Below are 22672 nucleotides of genomic sequence, written 5' to 3'. Positions count from 1 at the left end.
ATTGATTAGCTCCTTGTTGCTTGCAGCTTAATTAGTTAAATACATTCTGATGTGGAAAAGGCAGATCCTTGTGAAAAAGAAACTTAAAACCATTGTTGTGACCAATCAAGGAGGTTGAAGAGAGGGGAGCCTGTTCACCCCTTATCACCTGGTCATAGCAAAATTGGGAGCTCATATCCGGAATTGTTCTCATGGACCGACAAAAGAATTGGAGTGAGGAAAGTAAGTTCTTTCAAAAGTAATTTTAAAACTGCAAAATATTTTCATGGGTCTGTAATACTAAAGTGCTAAAATGTCTACATTCAATGCCAATGTTTTCATAGAACAGGATGGGATAACTGGCGAGAAGTTAAGGGCACTGTCATTGGAAGAATTAAAAGGTGTAGCTAGGCACTTAGAGGTGGAGTTCTGCCCGAACACCAGAAAAATGGAAATTTTGAAATGGATGGCAAAACATCCAGAATTTGAAATTGAGGACACATGAAACAAATAAATTAGTGGCAGAGAAATTAAAATTGGAGCAGCAGAAATTGGAATTGGAATTTGAGGAAAGAGAGAGAAAGAGGCAGGAACGGAAGGAGGAGGGAGAATTCCAGGAGAGTTTAAATTCAAACAGCTCGCGCTGAGAAGGAAGGATCACACCATGCCCATTGAAGATATCCCTGATTAGGGAACTACCCCTATCTCAGAGATATTCAAATTTGTCCATTTAATCCCTTAGTTTGATGAAGAAGCAGTGGATGCCTTTATCTTTTTTGAAAGGCTAGTACAGCAGTTAAAATGGCGAGCCCAACACTGGTCCTTGCTGTTGCAGAGTAAGCTGATAGGAAAAGCTCATGAGATTTACTCCCTCTTCTCTGAGGAAAGTGCAACAAGCTATGAGGCAGCAAAAAAGGGCTATTTTAAGGGCACACTAGTTGGTGCCAGCAGGGTTTTGTCAGAAATACTGTATCCTCAAGAAATGGACTGGTCATACGTACCTGGAATTTGAATGGCTTAAGCAGCTCACTTTTGACAGGTGGGTATGGGTGCTTAGAGTTCAGGCCACCAACAAAAACCTTAGTGAAATAATTCTCCTTGAGGAGTTCAAAACCTCCATACCCTTCCCGATAACAACTCACATTGAGGAACAGAGGGTAACGGGCCAGGCAGTCAGTAACCCTGGCTGATGATTATGAACTTGTCCACAAACCCACATCCCAAAGTTAGCCTTGCTAAGTCACCCTCAACCAACTGAGAAGGGTAGAAAGTGGGAGAGTGATAGGAACCTGAGAACCCCTGGGAGTGGAGGGACAGCTGTGAGTGTGGGTGGGCTTTTAAAAACTCCCTGAGAGTCACAAGGATTTTGTATCAGAAGGAAGAGTGGCCACATTTCCCCAGAGCGAGGTGAGTAAGCATTTGGTAATACTGAGGGATACAGGGGCCAGCCAAACTCTGCTGGGAAAAAGCATGATCATTCCACCAGAGAGTGCAGTAAATGCCAAGGCGTTGGTATAGCTTATTGAAGGAGGATACATGCTCATCCTCTTATACTGGGTGCACCTGGAGTGCAACCTTCTGTCAGCACCGGTGACTGTGGGAGTTTTGCTTGTGGACAGGGTTGATCTACTCCTCGGCATTGACCTATTGGTAGCATCTCCTGTAGTCTCAGAGAAGCTGACTGAGGTCAGGGAGACAGAACAGCTGCAGGAGAAACAGAATTTTCCCTGACTCTGTGGTAGCTCAGTCTATGGCCAGACACATTCAGTCAGAGGAGGCTTAAGTGGCGCAGCAGACAGATGAAGCTACTGCCTGGTTACCTGACAACTTTTTTGTGTGTCGAGAGGACCCTAAGGAGGTAAAAAGTAGGTTGCGGCTCAGCTAGACAACCTGTTGTTAAAAAGTCAGCTCAGGCTGCCTAAACTGAAGCTGAGGCAGAGGCAATCCCTAAATGGTACTACATCAAAACTGATGTGCTGATGAGGAAGTGGCAACCTCCTCACACACCTGCAAACGAAGAGTAGACAGTGATTCACCGGTGCCGCTAAGGTAATGTGGAGAAATATTAAGCCTAGCACCTGAAATTCCAACGGCTGGGCATGTTGGTATGTGAAAAACCCAAGCCCTCATCAGCCAGCATTTTTACTGGCCACACCTTCACAAGGATGTAATAAGATTTTGCAGAACCTGCCACACCTGCCAGGTTGTGGGAAAATCCCAGCCTGCAATAAAATCTGCACCTATGGTTCCTGTGCCAGCTTTTGCAGAACCATTCAACAGGGTGCTAATGTGGGGCCCCTGCCCAAAACAAAAGGGGCCACCAGTATATCCTTACCATCATGGACATGGTTACCCATTTCCCAGAGGTTGTTCCCTTGAGAACCACATCTGCCAAAATAGTGGTGAGGGAATAGACCAATACCAGGTGAACCCTTAAAAGCCTGGTTCAGTGGCCTGTACAGAGTAGCAAAGAAGCTCAGCAAGGTAAACTATGTAATTGACACCCCAGACAGCAGGAAAAATAAAGGCTGTGTCATGTGAACATGATAAAACAATATCACAGCCGATAAGGAGACAGCCAGGTAATGTTGTGTCCAATAACGACAGACCTAGAGAACGAGAGGAACAGTGAGGATGAATTGGAAGGAGACATTGGTGAGGCCCACGTTGAACCCCCTACTGCCCAGTTAGCAAGCACAGAAATTCTAGTGAAATTCGACATCATATTCACCCAACTACATGCAGAACAGCGAGGAGACCGGACAAGGCATTTAAAAGCATCTGTGCAGACAAGCCAGGCTGCACCATTTTAGCTCTGCATAATGTGGATGTGGGAGAGCCCCCTCCCATTAGGCAACATCTTGACCATCTAGGTCTAGAAAAGCTGGCCCAGGTTGGAAGGAGACTAACTACATGCTGGAGCACCAACTAATAGAGCCTAGCAGCAGTAGTGGAAGGTCCCCAGTTGCACTCGTGCCCAAGCTGGATGGCTCCACAAAGCTCTGCATTGACCATGGAAAGATTCATGCAGTGGTCAGAGTGGACTCCGATCCGTTACCCTGCTTGGAAGACTACATAGATGGGCTAGGTAACATAGCCTACATTACAAAGATAATTTTACTCAAGGGATACTGGCAGATTCCCTTGACCACCTGTGCGAAGGAAATCTCCACCTTCGTGACTCCAGATGGTTTAAACCAGCTCCAAATCATGACATCTGGACTCAGAAATGTCCCAGCCACCTTTCAAAGGCTGATGAACCAGGTAGTGGTGGGCTTATTCAGCTGTGTAGTGTACCTAGACAGCCTCCTAGTATACAGCGACAACTGGGAAACTCACTTAGGACAACTGAAAGCCCTGTTTCAGAAATTACAGTCAGCTGACCTTGTGGTCAATCTCACAAAGAACGAGTTCACTAAGGCTTAGGTGACCTACCTGAAACATTTGGTGGGTCAAGGACAAGTACTGTCCAGAGCTGCAAAGGTACAATCAGTAGCACAGTTTCCCATTCCCACAACAAAATGGGGAATCATGGCCTGAATTTTTCAGTTGGCGCGTGCAGGGGCGGGCCTGACACTCTGGCACGTAAAATGACACGTGGTGACATCAGGCGTGCGTCCCAACATCATTGAGCTGTCTCACAATGTTTCATTCGGCGGGTACGCGTCAGAATCGGCTGCGCACCCACCGCTATTTAAAAGGCCTATTAAGGCCATTAAGGAAGTAATTAAGATCAACTTTACGCTGCCCATCCAACCTTAATGTTGCCGGCCAGGCAATAAGGCCATGCGGCCTTTACATTTTTTAGGAAACCTCATCCACAAGCGGGATGACGTTTGCTAAAGCTTTTATTAATTAAATGAAAAGTTTTTCTGAAATATAAAAACTTGTGCCATCTCATTGACAGAGTCACATGAGGGGACATGTTTAATTAAATTTTTAATCCATTTATTTATTTCAAAAGCGCTTCAATCTCCCTGAGGCAGCTCCATGCCTCGGAGATTGAAGCGCTCTTTCATGCGCATGTGCAAAAGAGCGCTGGCCCCGGCTCTCCCTCCTCTCCCCGCCCACACAGGTAAATGCCCACACTGAGCGCTACCGCTCGCATCTTACACCGGGTGGGCCTTATTTGGCTCACCCGCGTAAAATGGCAGCACGGAGCCGATCATGGGCGGCAGTCGGCTCCGTAACCACTCCCGCCTGCTCCCGCTGAGCCCGCCCTCCGAATGAAAAATTCAGGCCCATGAGATTTTTAGGGATGTATGGGTTCTACCACAAGTTTGCCCTAGACATCAGCACTGTAGCTGCCCAGCTGACAGACCTGCTGCACAAAAAACAAAAGTAATATGGACTGAGAAATGCAAGGCAGCTTTCCAGGAGCTGAAAGCCATTTTAATAAATGAACCAGTGATAGCAGTTCCAGACTTTAACAAGACATTTAAAGTAACGATCGATGCTCGTGATCTTGGGTAGGGGCAGTTCTCCTCCAGGAGGACGAGTCAGGAATAGAGAGACCAATTGGGTATTTCTCCAAAATTAACTGAGCAAACATCAGAACAGTATTCTACAGTAGAAAAAAAAACCCAGGTTTATTACTGGCTGTCAAACACTTTTTGAAACATATGTCCGAAATGGGTTCAGAGAGACCACAGCCCATACCAACCACAATCCTTTAACTTTTGTAGAGAAATTCAAAACCCAATGCAAGATTATTCCATTTGACTTTGTTTCTCCAACCATGTCACCTAAAAAATCACCCAGGGAAATTGCATGTGATACAAAAACAAAAAATTGCTGGAAAAACTCAGCAGGTCTGACAGCATCTGTGGAGAGAAAGACAGAGTTAACGTTTCGAATCCGTATGACTCTTCTTCAGAGCATGTGATTGCAGGCAGCCTGACCAGACCTTAAAGATAACCAGTTAGAACTGATGGGATAATCCAGACCAAGGACTGAATGGAAGTGAATGTGTTTTTTTTTTGGTTTTGTGTTTTTGTACCTTGTAATGAAATGGAGTGAATCTCATTTCATTTCTTTGTGATAGGGAGGTGTGATGACACTGTGCCCCCTTATTTTCGAAAAAATGAATTTCAACTTTCAATTGACTGGATATTTTGCAATTTGAACTGAGACAGAGCAAACTGCTTAAAAATGCAAGGTCACGTTCCAATGTGAAGGTGAGAAACATACAAGTCGCTCCCAGGGGCGTGCGAAGAAAGGCATATTTCTTAGACACCCATCAAAAATTGTAACGGTCAAAGAAAGAGACATAAAAAATGCAAAGTACTGGATATTGAAACAATGGCTGCCGCAGACAGGCACACCCAAAACCTTTTGGAATTACAGAATGGGTGAAGTATTTCAAGGTAAGGCTGCCAGCCACGTGAGAGGGATTGCAAGTAATCTAGTGTTAAGAAAGTCTTCAGCAGAGGGCTGCTCTCTCTCCCTCTCTCTCTTTTAGAATAATAGTCACCTGGTTGCAGAAGACAACTCTACCAGAAACCTACCAGCGAACTGAAATCTCATAATGATTGCAACATCTTCTACGTCTGATCACATCCAAGAAACCAGCTAACCCAAATCAGCCACAGCATTTAAAATCCACACCTCAAGGACAATCAAAGGACACTTAATTTTTCCATTGGACTCTAACTCCCCTTATTTCTGATACCTGTATGTGTGGGGCCCTAAAGACTGCATGAGTGTCAAATGCTTTAAATCATGTTTTTATTATTTTTCTCAGTGGTTAATAAATTTACTCTTTCTTTGACTCAAGAAAACCTTGTCTGATTGGTTCATTTTAATCACAGCTTAACTAGTTAAATGCATACTGATTTGTTTAATTAGTATGAGATGGAATAAGTAGGATAGCAAGAAATGATCTTGGATCGGAAGATTTAGAATCCACATGGGCGGAGGTAAGAAATAACAGGGGGAAGAAGACATTGGTGGGAGTAGTCTATAGGCTCCCTAACAGTAGCTATACTGTAGGACAGAGAATAAATCAGGAGATCATGAGGGTATGTAAAAAAGGCAATACATTAATCATGGGTGACTTTAAGCTTCATGTAGATTGGGAAAATCAAATTGGCAGAGGTAGCCTTAAGCAAGAATTCATAGTGTATTTGGGACAGTTTCCTAGAACAATATGTTGTGCATCCAACCAGGGATCAGGCTATGTTGAATCTGGTAATATGCAATGAGGCAGGTTTAATGAATGATCTCAGAGTAAGAGATCCCTAGGAAACAGTGACCATAACATCGTTGAATTTAGCATTCAGTTTGAGAGTGAGAAACCTGGGTCGGAAACAACTGTGCTAAACATAAATGACGGTAATTACAAAGGAAGGAGGGCAGAGTTGGCTGGAGTGGACTGGGAAAGCAGTTTAACAGAAAAGATGGACAATGGCAGGCGTTCAAAAAATAGTTCATGACTTAAACAAAGATATATCCCAGTGAGGAAGAAGGATTCTAGGAAGGGGGTAAGTCAACCATGGTTAACTAATAAAGTTAAGGATAGTATCAAATTGAAAGAAAAAACATACAATGTGGCAAATATTAGTGTTAAGCCAGAGGATTGGGAAAGTTTTAAAAACCAACAAAAGATGACCAAAAAAATTAAACAGGGAGAAAATAACCTTTGAGGGTAAACTAGCAAGTAATATAAAAATAGGTAGTAAGATCTTCTTTAAATATAAAATAAGGAAGAGAGAGGCCAAAGTGAACATAGGCCCCTTAGATAACAAGGCTGGGGAAATAATAATGGGGAACCAGGAAATGGCAGCGGAGTTGAATAAGTAATTTTCACCAGTCTTCATAGTATAAGGCACTAATAGCATTCCTAAAATACTAAATAACCAAGGGGCAAAAGTGGCGGAGGAAATAAATACAATAACTATCACAAGATAAAAAGTACTAGGGAAACTAATGGGGCTAAAAGCCAATAAGTCCTCTGGACCTGATGGGTTGCATCATAGGATATTAAAGGAAATAGCTACAGAGATAGTGGATGCACTGGTAGTAATCTTCCAAGAATTCTTAGATTCTGGAAAAGTCACAGAAGATTGGAAAACTGCCAATATAACACTGTCATTCAAAAAGGGAGGGAGGCAAAAAAACAGGTAAACTATAGGCCAGTTAGCTTAACATCTGTCATTGGGAAAACGTTAGAATCTATTATAAAGGATATAATAGCAGAGCATTTAGAAATACATGATTTCATCAAGCAGTGTCAGCATAGCTTCATGAAGGGGAAATCATGCCTGGCAAATTTATTAGAAGTCTTTGAGGAGGTAAAAAGCAGGATGGATAAATGGAAACCAGTAGATGTAATATATTGGATTTTGAATGGGCGTAAGATACCGCACATAAGGCAACTTAATAAGATTAGAGCCCATGGTGTTGGGGGTGGTATATTAGCATGGATAGAGGACTGGCTAACTAATAGAAGACAGAGAGTTGGGATAAGGGGGGCATTTTCAGGATGGAAACCTGTAACTAGTGGAATGCCACAGGGATCAGTGCTGGGGCCACAATTGTTTACAATATATATTAATGATTTATATGAGGGAAGTGAATGTGCTATCACCAAGTTTGCAGATTACACAAAAATAGTTGGGAAGGCAAATGGTGGGGATGACACAAAGAGTCTACAGAGGGATATAGATAGGTTGGATGGAATTTTCCGTGCCCGCTGGCAGCGGGCATGATAGGTGCTGAGTGGGCAATATAGCGCGATCGGTTTAACAACAGCAGGAAGGCAGGTCGCAATTGTCCGCTCAGCCATCGGTCATCGGGAACCTCATTGTAATATATCAGCACATCATTATCAGGCCAACCTGCCAGGCTCTTGCACCTCCATTGGATCATCTGTCCAAGTTGGCGGGAAAGCACGTCAACGTGTTTCACAACAACCACAGAGGCGATGTGCACTTGGCAGCCTGCACTTTGGGTGAGCTGGAGGTGAGTGCAGAGCCACGTTCCGCAGAGCTTGCCTGTTGCTTTGTAGGCTTCAGCGGCACTGGAGGGATGGGATTAAGTGCCACCCTGCCCAACTGGTGGCGGGAGGGGGGACTCAGTGACAAGTGCAGCCCTGCCACTGGGGCAAGTTTTGAGTGTGAGGGGGAGCACTGTGACGACTTCAGGGAGGGTGGCTCTAGATTCCTCTTTGGGGCTTAATTGGAGGCCCTGGATCATGGACTCTGTTGGCCGTTTGGCAGATGTGCCTGCGAAAGCAAGGAAAGATAATTAGTGCATGTCAGTGGCCTGTGAAACAGGACACATCACTCACTGCATGGTTGCCTGACAGGTGTTGCACTGCTGGATCCTCACTTGGTAGAGCAGCACCAACCTCATCATCAGCAGAGGACCAGTCTTGATCCTCACTGGCCAGCTGGATGGCTCTGTTTTCAAAGTCCGTGAAGATTTCAGGCATTCCGCCACCTGTCTGCGAGCTCTCTCTCTTGTTGTGTACCAGCTTGTCCTGCATAGAAAGAGATGGAGAAAGTGTAAACAGGACGCCTGCCAGGCCAGATGACTAGCATGCCTGACTTGTGTGGGTGTTGAATGGTCCCTTGGGCGGGATGAGGACAATGAAGGTGAGTGGGAGAAAATGATGGTGGGAAAAAATCCCCCCCCCCCCACCCTTGTTGGGGTGGGGAGAAGTGCAGGAGCAGGCGCAGATGGGTGCGCCTCTGATTGGCAGCCCTGAGGGTATCCCTCAGCGCGCATGTGCATGAAAGAGCATGCAGATCTCCCTGAGGCTAAGTGCTGCCTCAGGGAGATCGGCTCGGAGTTAAAATTTTTAATAGAAATGATAAAATAATTTCCCTGACATGTCCCCTCATGTGACACTGTCACATGAGTTGGGACATGGCCATAACTTCTATTGAAAGGCTTGACAAAAATTTAAATACCCTCATGAAACCTCATCCCACCCGTGGATGAGGTTTCATGCTTTTTCTGAAGCCCGCCAGGGCTCCCGGCCTGCCCGCCAACCTTAAGGCTGGACGGGCAGGTCTATTAATTAACTTAACTAGTTTTTCAATGGCCTCAATAGGCCGTTAACAGTTTGGCGGGCACACAGCTGACTCGGCTGCGCCCCCGCCGGTCTGAAAATGGAAATGACGCAGGGTGATGTCGGGAGTTCCACCTGACGTCATCCCGCATCATTTTACGTGTCGGCAAGCAGGCCCCACTCCCGCTCACTGACCGGAAGATCCTGCCCGCGATGTCCTTTGAACTGGCAGTGAGTGCAGGCCCTGTGGATGTGTGACGGGTTTGTGAGTGTGTGAGTTGATTGATGAGATGAATGACTTACCCTGGTGGAATGGAAGAGATCATTATCCTCTTGTGGGACTGGGTGGCTGCCATCTTTTGCAGTGCGTTGGCACTGACCACTGCTGCCAATGCCTCCCAAGTTGGGTTAGTGCTGTTGCTGTTCATCCTAAGGCCTGAGCAGGGGTAGAGGACATCCCGACCGGCCTCCATGGCATCCAAAAGCTGCTCGAGAGACGCATCACTGAACCCAGGGGCTGCAGTCTTCAGTTTCAGGGCAACGTCTTCCGTGCAGCAGTGGTGAGCTGGAAGTACTGAGATGTGTGTTTGCGGCTGTACTTTAAATATGGCACCCAGCGTGGTGCAGGGGTGGGGTGATGGCGTGTGGGTGAATGAGAGCCCGCTCGCCAAGGAAATGGCATGATTCCTGGGAGTTCATAAATAATGAGGCGGGTTTGGGGCATTTTACCCACCTGCTATCGCACTTAGTGCAAATTTGAGAAAATTCCACCTGTTAAGTGAATGGGAAAAAGCGGGGCAGATGGAATATGATGTGGGACAATGTGAGGTTAGAACAGAGGAGCTGAATGTTATTTAAATGGAGAAAGACTGCAGAAAGCTGCAGCACAGAGGGATTTTAGAGTCTTCGTAAATGAATCCCAAAAAGCTAACATACAAGTTCAGTTGGTAATAAGGAAGGCAAATGGAATGTTGGCCTTTATTTCAAAGGGAATGGAATATAAAATTAGGGAAGTCTTGCTAAAGCTATTCAAGGCATTAGTTGGACAACACCTAGAATACTGTGAACAGTCTTGGTCCCTTTATCTGAGGAAAGATATACTGGCATTAGAGGCAGTCCAGAGAAGGTTCACTAGGTTGATCCTAGGTATGGAGGGATTTTCTTATGAGGAGAGTTGAGTAGGTTGGGCCTGTACCATTGGAGTTTAGAAGAATGAGAGGTGACCCCATTGAAACATATAAGATTCTTAGGGGGCTTGACAGGGTAGATACTAAGAGATAAAAACAAAAAACAAAAAACTGTCGATGCTGGAAATCCAAAACAAAAACAGAATTACCTGGAAAAACTCAGCAGGTCTGGCAGCATCGGCGGAGAAGAAAAGAGTTGACGTTTCGAGTCCTCCTGACCCTTCGACAGAACTAGGTGAATCCCAGGAAGGGTTGAAATATAAGCTGGTTTAAGGCGGTGGTTGGGGGGGGGGAGCGGTGTGGGGGAGGTGGTGGTGGGGGTGTTGGGTGGGGGGAGAGAAGTGGAGGGGGGTGGTGTGGTTGTAGGCAAAAGCAGTGATAGAAGCAGATCATCAAAAGATGTCACGGACGGCAGAACAAAAGAACACATAGGTGTCGAAGTTGGTGATATTATCTAAACGAATGTGCTAATTAAGAATGGATGGTAGGGCACTCAAGGTATAGCTCTAGTGGGGGTGGGGGGAGCATAAAAGATTTAAAAATATTTTAAAATAATGGAAATAGGAGGGAAAAAGAAAAATCTATATAATTTATTGGAAAAAAACAAAAGGAAGGGGGAAGAAACAGAAGGGGGGTGGGGATGGAGGAGGGAGGTCAAGACCTAAAGTTGTTGAATTCAATATTCAGTCCGGAAGGCTGTAAAGTGCCTAGTCGGAAGATGATGTATTGTTCCTCCAGTTTGCGTTGGGCTTCACTGGAACAAAGCAGCAAGCCAAGGACAGACATGTGGGCAAGAGAGTAGGGTGGAGTGTTGAAATGGCAAGCGACAGGGAGGTTTGGGTCATTCTTGCGCACAGACCGCAGGTGTTCTGCAAAGCGGTCACCCAGTTTACGTTTGGTCTCTCCAATGTAGAGGAGACCGCATTGGGAGCAACGAATGCAGTAGACTAAGTTGGGGGAAATGCAAGTGAAATGTTGCTTCACTTGAAAGGAGTGTTTGGGCCCTTGGACGGTGAGGAGAGAGGAAGTGAAGGGGCAGGTGTTACATCTTTTGCGTGGGCATGGGGTGGTGCCATAGGTGGGGGTTGGGGAGTAGGGGGTGATGGAGGAGTGACCAGGGTGTCCCGGAGGGAACGATCCTTACGGAATGCCGACAGTGGGGGTGAAGGGAAGATGTGTTTGGTAGTGGCATCATGCTGGAGTTGGCGGAAATGGAGGAGGATGATCCTTTGAATGTGGAGGCTGGTGGGGTGATAAGTGAGGACAAGGGGGACCCTATCATGTTTCTGGGAGGGAGGAGAAGGTGTGAGGGCGGATGCACGGGAGATGGGCCGGACACGGTTGAGGGCCCTGTCAACGACCGTGGGTGGAAAACCTCTGTTAAGGAAGAAGGAGGACATGGAAACAATGGCTTGATGTTCAGTGGTGGGGTCATGGTCCAGGGAGAGGTAGGAGGAAGTGTCTGTGAGTTGACGCTCATCCTCCGCGAGGTAGAGGTCAGTGCACCAGAAAACAACAGCACCACCCTTGTCAGCGGGTTTGATGACGATGTCAGGGTTGGACCTGAGAGAATGGAGTGCAGTAAGTTCAGCGAAAGAGAGATTAGAATGGGTGAGAGGAGCAGAGAAATTGAGACGACTAATGTCGTGCTGACTGTTCTCAATGAAAAGATCAAGAGAAGGTAAGAATCCAGAGGGAGGGGTCCAGGTGGAGGGAGAATATTGGAGGTGGGTGAAAGGATCCGTTGAACGGGGAGAGGACTCCTGCCCAAAGAAGTGAGCCCGGAGACGAAGATGGCGGAAGAAGAGTTCAGCATCGTGCCGAGCCCAAAATTCATTGTTTCCAGGACTGTCACTGACCTCATCTCCTCTGGGGATCTTCCTCCCACAACTTCCAACCTGATAGTCGCCCAACCTTGGACAGCCCGCTTCTACCTCCTACCCAAAATCCACAAACAGAACTGTCTCGGTAGACCGATCGTGTCAGCTTGCTCCTGCCCCACAGAACTCATCTCTCGTTATCTTGACTCCCTTCTCTCTCCCCTTGTCCAGTCCCTTCCCACCTACATCCGTGATTCCTCTGACACCTTACGTCACATCAACAATTTCCAGTTCCCTGGCCCCAACCGCTTCCTCTTCACCATGGACGTCCAATCCCTCTACACCTCCATCCCCCACCAGGATGGTCTGAGGGCCCTTAGCTTCTTCCTCGAACAGAGGCCCGAACAATCCCCATCCACCACTACTCTTCTCCGTCTGGCTGTACTTGTTCTCACACTGAACAATTTCTCCTTTAACTCCTCTAACTTCCTCCAAATAAAAGGTGTGGCTATGGGTACCCGCATGGGCCCCAGCTATGCCTGTCTCTTTATGGGGTATGTGGAACATTCCTTGTTCCAGTCCTACTCCAGCCCCCTTCCACAACTCTTTCTCCGGTACATCGATGATTACTTTGGTGCTGCTTCGTGCACTCGTCGGGACTTTGAAAAATTTATTAATTTTGCTTCCAATCTCCACCCCTCCATCATTTTCACGTGGTCCATCTCTGACACTTCCCTTCCCTTCCTTGACCTCGCTGTCTCAATCTCTGGTGATAGACTGTCCACCAATATCCATTACAAGCCTACCGACTCCCACAGCTACCTTGACTACAGCTCCTCACACCCCGCTTCCTGTAAGGACTCCATCCCATTCTCTCAGTTCCTTCGCCTCCTTCGCATCTGTTCTGATGATGCTACCTTCAAAAACAGTTCCTCTGACATGTCCTCCTTCTTCCTTAACCGAGGTTTTCCACCCACGGTCGTTGACAGGGCCCTCAACCGTGTCCGGCCCATCTCCCGCGCATCCGCCCTCATGCCTTCTCCTCCATCCCAGAAACATGATAGGGTCCCCCTTGTCCTCACTTATCACCCCACCAGCCTCCGCTTTCAAAGGGTCATCCTCCGCCATTTCCGCCAACTCCAGCATGATGCCACTACCAAACACATCTTCCCTTCACCCCCACTGTCGGCATTCCGTAGGGATCGTTCCCTCCGGGACACCCTGGTCCACTCCTCCATCACCCCCTAATCCCCAACCCCCACCTATGGCACCACCCCATGCCCACGCAAAAGATGTAACACCTGCCCCTTCACTTCCTCTCTCCTCTCCTCCTTGAAACACTCCTTTCAAGTGAAGCATCATTTCACTTGCATTTCCCCCAACTTAGTCTACTGCATTCGTTGCTCCCAATGTGGTCTCCTCTACATTGGAGAGACCAACCGTAAACTGGGTGACCGCTTTGCAGAACACCTGCGGTCTGTGCGCAAGAATAACCCAAACCTCCCTGTCGCTTGCCATTTCAACACTCCACCCTACTCTTGCCCACATGTCTGTCCTTGGCTTGCTGCTTTGTTCCAGTGAAGCCCAACGCAAACTGGAGGAACAACACATCATCTTCCGACTAGGCACTTTGCAGCCTTCCGGACTGAATATTGAATTCAACAACTTTAGGTCTTGACCTCCCTCCTCCATCCCCACCCCCCTTCTGTTTCTTCCCCCTTCCTTTTGTTTTTTTCCAATAAATTATATAGATTTTTCTTTTTCCCTCCTATTTCCATTATTTTAAAATATTTTTAAATCTTTTATGCTCCCCCCACCCCCACTAGAGCTATACCTTGAGTGCCCTACCATCCATTCTTAATTAGCACATTCGTTTAGATAATATCAACAACTTCGACACCTATGTGTTCTTTTGTTCTGCCGTCTGTGACATCTTTTGATGGTCTGCTTCTATCACTGCTTTTGCCTACAACCACACCACCCCCCTCCACTTCTCTCCCCACCCCCCCCCCCCCCCCACCCGACCTCCCCCCCACCACTTTAAACCAGCTTATATTTCAACCCTTCTTGGATTCACCTAGTTCTGTCGAAGGGTCATGAGGACTCGAAACGTCAACTCTTCTTCTCCGCCGATGCTGCCAGACCTGCTGAGTTTTTCCAGGTAATTCTGTTTTTGTTTTAGATACTAAGAGGTTGTTTCCCCTTGTGGACAGTCTAGGACCAGAGGACATAATCTCAGAGTAAGGGGTCACCCACTTAAGACAGAGATGAGGAGGAATTTCTTCTCTCAGAGGGTAGTGAATCTGTGGAATTCTTTACCGCAGAGGGCTGTAGAGGATGGGTCATTAAGCATATTCAAGGCTGAGATAGACAGATTTTTAATCAGTAAGGGAATCAAAGGTTTTGGGAAAAAGGCAGGAAAGTGGAATTGAGGATTATCTGATCAGCTATGAGCTCATTGGATGGCGGAGCAGACTTGATAGAGTGAATGGCCTACTTCTGCTCCTATGTCTTATGGAATTATGGTCTTAATCCTGTGCCCTCCCCTGTGGTGAGTTTGGTGGGGGCATTTAATCAGGTGGGAGGATGGTGGGTGGGACCCCGCCACCTTCCTGCCTCCACCCCCATTAAGTCTGTGGTAGGAAGACCTCTCGACAGCCTTGATGCCCTGCCACCAATTGAGGCCCTTTAAGTGTGCAGTTAAGGCCCACTTAAAGGCCCCATCCCACCACCACTGATATTACCCCAATGGTAGTGGGGGTGGGGGCTTCCCATGAGGGGAACATGGCAGTTTTGCTTGCAGGCAGGAGTGGGGGTCTCTTGTTCAAATGCACTCAGTTCCTGATTGAGGGACCCAGCTTTAGGAAGGCGTGGATGGTGGTGAAAGCCACTCCCTGCCCTTGCTGACAACCCTCGTCCCCCACATCCCCACCCCTCAACCCTCTTCCTGTCATCACTCACCTGTGCCTTGGTTCCTCGTCAATCCAGCAGCAGCCAGCACCTCTGATTGGCCAGCAGCACTTGGCAGGTGGGACTTCTGCCCCGGGGTCCTTGATCCTGGGGGAATGCCTGCTGCTGGCCTGTTAAGTGCCTGAGTGGCACAAGATGTGGCCAAGACCCCCATCATCAGCACAAGATTCCGCCTTATGACGCTTATGGCTTCAAAGGGACAGGAATAGGCATTCACACCTTCAAGCTCTTCCACTATTCAATTAGGTCGTAGTTGATCTGTATCTCAACTCCCATTTACCCACCTTGATTCCATATCCCTTAAATACCCTTGCTTAACAAAGATCTATCTATTTCAGTTTTTTTTTACATTTTCCACTGATCCATCTCTCATAGCTTTTTGGGGGACGAGTTCCAGATTTCCACTACCGTTCAAGCAAGGTTACTTAAAGCCAGCAAAGAGACTACCATCCGATAAATTAAACTGCTTCTTGCGAAATATTAATATTGAGCATTCCACTGGCATTCCACAAAAACTACTGCTCCAAAAATACTTTTTTGTTATATATAATAGAGTCCTGCATCTTAAAAACACTAATCCATGAATGGTGGCAGTTCTACTTGATACTCGAGTTAATCAAAGATTTGTCTTTCATAAAAACATGAGAACTGCATGAAGAACAAAACGGCAGGCCCATTATCAGCTGCAGCGGCCTGGTATCACAATGTTTTGGAGCAGCGTAGCAGCATATGTGTCAGAGGAAATATGATCTCTTTCTCCCAAGGTTCGTGGTTTCTTGTAATGTATTGCATTCATAGAATCACAGAATGATAGCACAGAAGGAGGCCATTTGCACCTTTGTGTCTGCTGCAACTCTTTTGTGGAGCTATCCAATTCATCTCACCCCCATCCCACCGCCCCCCCCCCCCTCCCCCCCTATTCTTTCCCCATAGCCTTGCAACATTTTTTCTACATGTGTCAGTTCACTTCTAAGATTCTTCACCTGGTGAATTCAAAATTGCAATGCAGCCATCTACTGGAGAAACTCAGTGGGTGAATATTACATACCCTGCTTAAGTGATAACATCGACATGAAAGATCAAGCTGAATTATATTACTTGTTGTAATAGACATAATCTTCTAAGCATTATACCTGAAAATTCTATGGTAATATTTTGTATGTTCCAATGGTACTGCAAGATTAGAAAATTTGTTTATTTTTTAATGTTCAATGGCATCTATACAAGTGGTAATATAATTCTTTTTTTTCTGGTAAACTTTGACATGTTCTAACTCCATTTTAAAAATGACAGTGACTGATGCATAAAAACATGAACTGCTAAAGAATTAGGGATCTACAAAAATACAGAATGAGCAGATTGTCATATTGGAAAGGGTCATCATGACTTTGTTAATCGTGTTATATTTCATGTCCTCTGCTTGCCTGATTAAAAATAAAAGGCTGCTGTTTGAAACAGCTAACATTGATGAACTCGGAAGTTCAAAAGGGCCCAATTGTCACTCACATATTCAAGGTAAGCACGTTGACAAGCATAGGCAGAAATCCAAGAAAATCAGTAACCCTATCCTTCAAACTGCTACAGCAGTGAAAGCAGAATTATGAGCTCCTATGCTTTGAGAGGCTGAATGTATCTGTAAAAGATACAGGGCTAAGGTTCAGGTAACTGGTCTCCAGTTAATGTCTCTTCCACAGGTTGGTAGTAGTCACTTAATCAATGCATAGGGAAAAATTGGGAACAGTGAAATACAGGAGGATTAAAGGTGGAAAACAAAAACAGAATTACCTGGAAAAACTCAGCAGGTCTGGCAGCATCAATGGAGAAGAAAAGAGTTGACGTTTCGAGTCCTCATGACCCTTCAACAGAACTGAGTGAATCTAAGGAGAGGAGTGAAATATAAGCTGGTTTAAGGTGGTGGGGTGGGGTGGGGGGGAGGGGGTGCGGTTGGGTGGGGGGAGAGAAGTTGGGGGGGGTGATGTGGTTGTAGGGACAAGCAAGCAGTGATAGGAGCAGTTAATCAAAAGATGTCACAGACAAAAGAACAAAAGAACACAGAGGCGTTGAAGGTCGTGATATTATCTAAACGAATGTGCCAGTTAAGAAAGGATGGTAGGGCACTCAAGATACAGCTCTAGTGGGGGTGGGGTGGAAAGGCTAGCAGGGCATAAAAGATTGCGGTCTGTCCACAAGAATAACCCAAACCTCCCTGTCGCTTGCCATTTTAACACTCCACCCTGCTCTATTGCCCACATGTCTGTCCTTGGCTTGCTGCATTGTTCCAGTGAAGCCCAACGCAAACTGGAGGAACAGCACCTCATCTTCCGACTAGGCACTTTACAGCCTTCCGGACTGAATATTGAATTCAACAACTTTAGATCTTGACCTCTCTCCTCCATCCCCACCCCCTTTCTGTTTCTTCCCCCTTCCTTTTGTTTTTTCCAATAATTTATATAGATTTTTCTTTTCCCACCTATTTCCATTATTTTTAAATCTTTTATGCCCTGCTACTCTTTCCACCCCACCCCCACTAGATCTGTACCTTGAGTGCCCTGCCATCCATTCTTAATTAGCACATTCATTTAGATATCACCAACTTCAACACCTCTGTGTTCTTTTGCTCTTTTGTCTTTGACATCTTTTGATTACCTGCTCCTATCACTGCTTGCTTGTCCCTACAACAACCCCACCACCCCACCCCCCACCACTTCTCTCCCCCCACCCAACCACCATCCCCCCTCCCCCCCCACCCGCCCTTAAACCAGCTTATATTTCACCCCTTTCCTTAGATTCACTCAGTTCTGTTGAAGGGTCATGAGGACTCGAAATGTCAACTCTTTTCTTCTCCGCCGATGCTGCCAGACCTGCTGAGTTTTTCCAGGTAATTCTGTTTTTGTTTTGGATTTCCAGCATCCGCAGTTTTTTGTTTTTACCTTTTTATTTTTATCTTTTTATAGGATTAAAGGTGGGTTCATTTTGATACTCACCAGCGGTAGCGAATGGTATTTTGAATCTAGCATTGTGTAGAAATAAAGAAAAACAACTAAGGGTGTTTGGAGGCAGCAGGCTTCTTAGTAGGACCTGTGAAATGCAGGTTTCTATCAAATGCTAGTTTCTTCCATGGGATATTACCTGCTGAGAATATAGCAGGATTCATCAGAAATGAAATTTATTTCAGGAAAGTTTGAGCTAAGTTCCATTATAAGGAAATGAGTATAATGGGAATTGGTAGGGTGGGGGAGAGGGATTAACATTTTGTTGCATGAGTGGGGGTCCCAATGACACGAGGGAAACCAGAAATCCAGGTTTTCCTGCATTCTGCACTCCACAGTTTGCAGGTAACGCCACTGATACGTTTTCCCAGTTGGGCATTGACAGGCATGGCTTCCAGTCAGGTAGGGAAAGCTGAAGGATCAAGTAGGTCTGAGGCCTGACCTGGAAGGAAAGTGTCCAATCCCTGGCCCTGGTGAAATGGTGGTGGGGCGGAGCTCAGGAGCTTGAAGATGCACAAGGAGGTTGGGGGAAGTGTGAGGCGGTTGGATGCCTCAGGGATCGAAGATCAAAGGATTGAGGGATCAGAGGCTGTGGGAGGTTAGCAGGAGGAATGATTGGAGGCCCAGCGATAGGGGAAAAGTCAGAAGCCTAGGGGATGGGTGGCAAAGGAAGATAGATGCCTGCAGGTAAAAGGTTGGAGGCCTGAATAGTAATCGGTAGCCTCTGTAGCAGTGCAGTGGCAGAGATTGGAGGCTTTGGAGTGGGGACAGAAAGGGTTGGGCCAAGGTGTCTGATTGCTGGTGGTTGGCGAGGCAAATACACCAGTTCCAGCAGCTAAGTTGAAAAGCACTTGACTCCTGGATGCAGCAGCCACCCTTCCTGGCCGTTCATAGTTAAATTAGAAACTGTGGATAAAAATTAAACACGTTTCCTCATTATTCAAACTATCAACCCAGATCTTGGGTATAGATTAGCTGCCTACCTTTCCATCTCACCTTCATTAAAACCCAGAGTGGGTGGGTTACATGTCAGTGTTCAGCTTTTGAATACTTTAACCTCCCAACTGTCCCAAACCCGCCTGCTTTTATGGCGTTAAAATTCCTCCCAATGTTCCAATTAAAATGCCTGGTGGAACATAATCTGTGCTCTCTTTACAAAGGATGGCATTGTGATAATGTTGAAAACTAGCCAGAGACCTGGCAAAACACTTCAAAATCCTGTGGTATACAGCATCTAATCATGAATGACAATCCAAATTAAAAACTGACATGATGGCAGCCCCTGAGGGGGCTTGATGGGGTGGATATTGTTTCCTCTTGTAGAGGACACTAGAACTAGGATGCACAGTTTAAGCATTTTATGACAGAGATGAGGAGACATTTTTTCTCCCGGAGGGTCACAGTCTGTAGAATTCTCTCCCCCAGAAAGCAGTGGAGACTGGGTCATTGAATTTATTTAAGGCAGATTCAGAGAGATTTTTAATAGGCAAGGGAGTCAAGTGTTATTGGGGAGAAGACAGAAAAGAGGAGTTGAGACTACAATCAGATCAGCCACGATCTTATTAAATGGTAGAGCAGGTTCAAACGGTAGAATGGCTTACTCGTGATCCTAAGTCATATGTTCCTATGTGCAAAGGTTCAGGTCTTGAGAACACACTCCTGTGCTGACACTTTAGATGCTACATATGAAAACTTGTATCTTGTGTCTAATGATATTGGGTTAAAAGCATTATCCTGCTGTTTCTGAGTAAATCTTTTGCACTGGGCTAATTAATGAAGTACACCTCAATATGGAATTGCCTATAGTAATCAACCAAATGGAGCAAATGGAAGGCTGTCAAAGTTGATAGTTAACATTGAATTCCAATACATTTGCATTTATAAATCTGGAGTGCAAAGGGACTTGGGAGTCCTAGTCCAGGATTCTCTTAAGGTTAACTTGCAGGTTGAGTCAGTAGTTAGGAAGGCAAATGCAATGTTGGCACTTATTTCAACAGGACTAGAATATAAAAGCAGGGATGTGCTGCTGAGGCTTTATAAGGCTCTGGTCAGACCACATTTAGAATATTGTGAGCAATTTTGGGCCCCGTATCTCAGGAAGGATGTTCTAGCACTGGAGAGGGTCCAGAGGAGGTTCACGAGAATGATCCCAGGAATGAACGGCTTAACATATGAAGAACGTTTGAGGACTCTGGGTCTATACTTGATGGAGTTTAGAAGGATGAGGGGGGATCTGATTGAAACTTACAGAATACTGAAAGGCCTGGATAGAGTTGACGTGGGGAAGATGTTTCCATTAGTAGGAGAGACGGGGACCCAAGGGCACAGCCTCAGAGTAAAGGGAAGACCTTTTAGAACAGAGATGAGGAGAAACTTCTTTAGCCAGAGAATGGCGAATCTATGGAATTCATTGCCACAGAAGGTTGTGGAGGCCAGGTCATTGAGTGTATTTAAGACCGAGATAGATGGGATCTTGATTGGTATGGGGATCAAAGGTTACGGGGAGAAAGCGGGAGAATGGGGTTGAAAAACTTATCAGCCATGATTGAATGGCGGAGCACACTCGATGGGCCGAATGGCCTAATTTCTGCTCCTATGTCTTATGGTGTTACGGTCTATGCTATAGTGACAAATAGTTTTGAGGTATGATAACCTGGAAAGATAGACGGATGTATTTTAGTGAAACACTGCTCATCCACAAGGGGTCATCAATCAAGGCAATTCCCTGCAAATTTAATAGCAAAAAACTGCGGATGCTGGAAATTCAAAACAAAAATAAAAATACCCGGAAAAACTCAGCAGGTCTGGCAGCATCAGCGGAGAGGAACACAGTTAACGTTTCGAGTCCATATGACTCTCCAACAGAACTAAGTAAAAATAGAAAAGAAATGAAATATAAGCTGGTTTAGTGGGGGGTGGGACAGGTAGAGCTGGATAGAGGGCCAGTGATAGGTGGAGATAGCCAAAAGATGTCATAGGCATTGTCCTTTTGTCTATGACATCTTTTGGCTATCTCCACCTATCACTGGCCCTCTATCTAGCTCTACCTGTCCCACCCTGCTCGCCCCCACCAACACCCCCCCACCCCACCCCCCCACCTTAAACCAGCTTATATTTCACCTCTTTTCTATTTTTACTTAGTTCTGTTGAAGAGTCATACGGACTCGAAACGTTAACTGTGTTCCTCTCCGCAGATGCTGCCAGACCTGCTGAGTTTTTCCAGGTATTTTTATTTTTCTTCTGTAAATTTAACTGATCAGTGCAGCAGCATTGAATCAGGTTGCCCACCCTCTCTCCCTCTTCACGATGACATGGGGTAAGGAGAGTCCACAAACAAGAGAGCAGCAAAAATGACAACATTTCACACAAGTTCCATAAATTTAATACATTATACATTTCTCAGTCTGCAACTTAATACACTAGCAGACTGTTCCAGTGCTACCACATGGGGGAGCAATTGGCTTTAATGGCCACTGCTTTAAATCTCTTTTCAGTTATACTTCCCTACTTTCTGTGCAACCACTGCTACAGAGCTTTGTAATATATCTTGATGGCCTTATCTGATTTGTACCCAAGATAGCTTACTTCAGGCTTACCTTATATTCACTATACTCAAACAAAAATGTATTTTTGCTGTCCAGCAGCACACTGGCAACACGAGTGACATTCTACCTGCTTTGCAAGTAGGTTATTTGAGGGGGTGGGGGGTAGGGGGTGGTGGTCAGTGGGGAGGTAGTAGCAGGGGTAGGAGGGAATTAACAGCGTCAGCAGAAAACTGAATTTCACCTTATGTTGAAAATATCTGGAAATGTTTTTTTTCTCTCCCCAGGCCTTCGACTTTTAGTATTACTGTACAGTCAGCATTTCTTGCAGCACCACCCAACAAATAAAATCCCAGAAACTCTTTTGCAGTATTACTGCCATTTACCAGGCTTATATGAAATTGGTTTGCTGCCTTATTTCATGGACGTATTAACCCATTCATTTTATATGCAAAGACATTTCATGGAAATGAAGTAAGTGTTTGTATGGTAATTTCTAGGTAGTTTCAGCTGGAACACACTTTCCTCTCAGCATGACATATGGAAAACTATTTCAAAGTATTGTTTAATCAGTGTAAGAATTTATCATTTGTGTCCACAAAATGTCACCAATATTTGCAAGATCTCCCCATACCAATTTGGCTAACCTAAGCATGGATCAGTGAGGATATCTGATGTTCTCCAAACATTACAGCCTGGATTTTGTGGTATAATGATGGCCAAACTATCAGCATTTGACGTCATCAGTCCTCTGAAACTCATTGCAGTTTTGGGAGTCCTGGCATGCTCAGAATAACATGGAAACCTAGAAGTTGTTGTTAATGATTATGTGCTCCTCCAGAGGATGCACTGTTGACGATCCCTCGCAGCAGCATCCACCCCCCCCCCCCCCACCCATATCCTCCACACCCAATTAGACTTGACTGCAACAATGAGAATGCTCTTCATCTTGTAAAAACCTTTGGAAAAGTTACCCACCTTATTGAATGAGGTTAGCTTCATAATTACTATTAAACACTCTCACTGGCCTTGAAAAGCTAATTTTATAATGGTGGAATGTCAAATGTCTGCATTATGCTGCAAATGTTTAAGATTATATTTTTAAAGTTTGTTATTGATATTTTCACTTCTGTCTTAATCAAATCAAAATAATTTATTTTGCCATCTG

This window comes from Carcharodon carcharias, chromosome 14 (genome assembly GCF_017639515.1).
Source record: "Carcharodon carcharias isolate sCarCar2 chromosome 14, sCarCar2.pri, whole genome shotgun sequence".
In the NCBI taxonomy this organism is placed as follows: Eukaryota; Metazoa; Chordata; class Chondrichthyes; order Lamniformes; family Lamnidae; genus Carcharodon; species Carcharodon carcharias.
The sequence above is the reverse complement of the archived record's forward strand: the minus strand, read 5'-3'. Positions refer to the sequence as shown.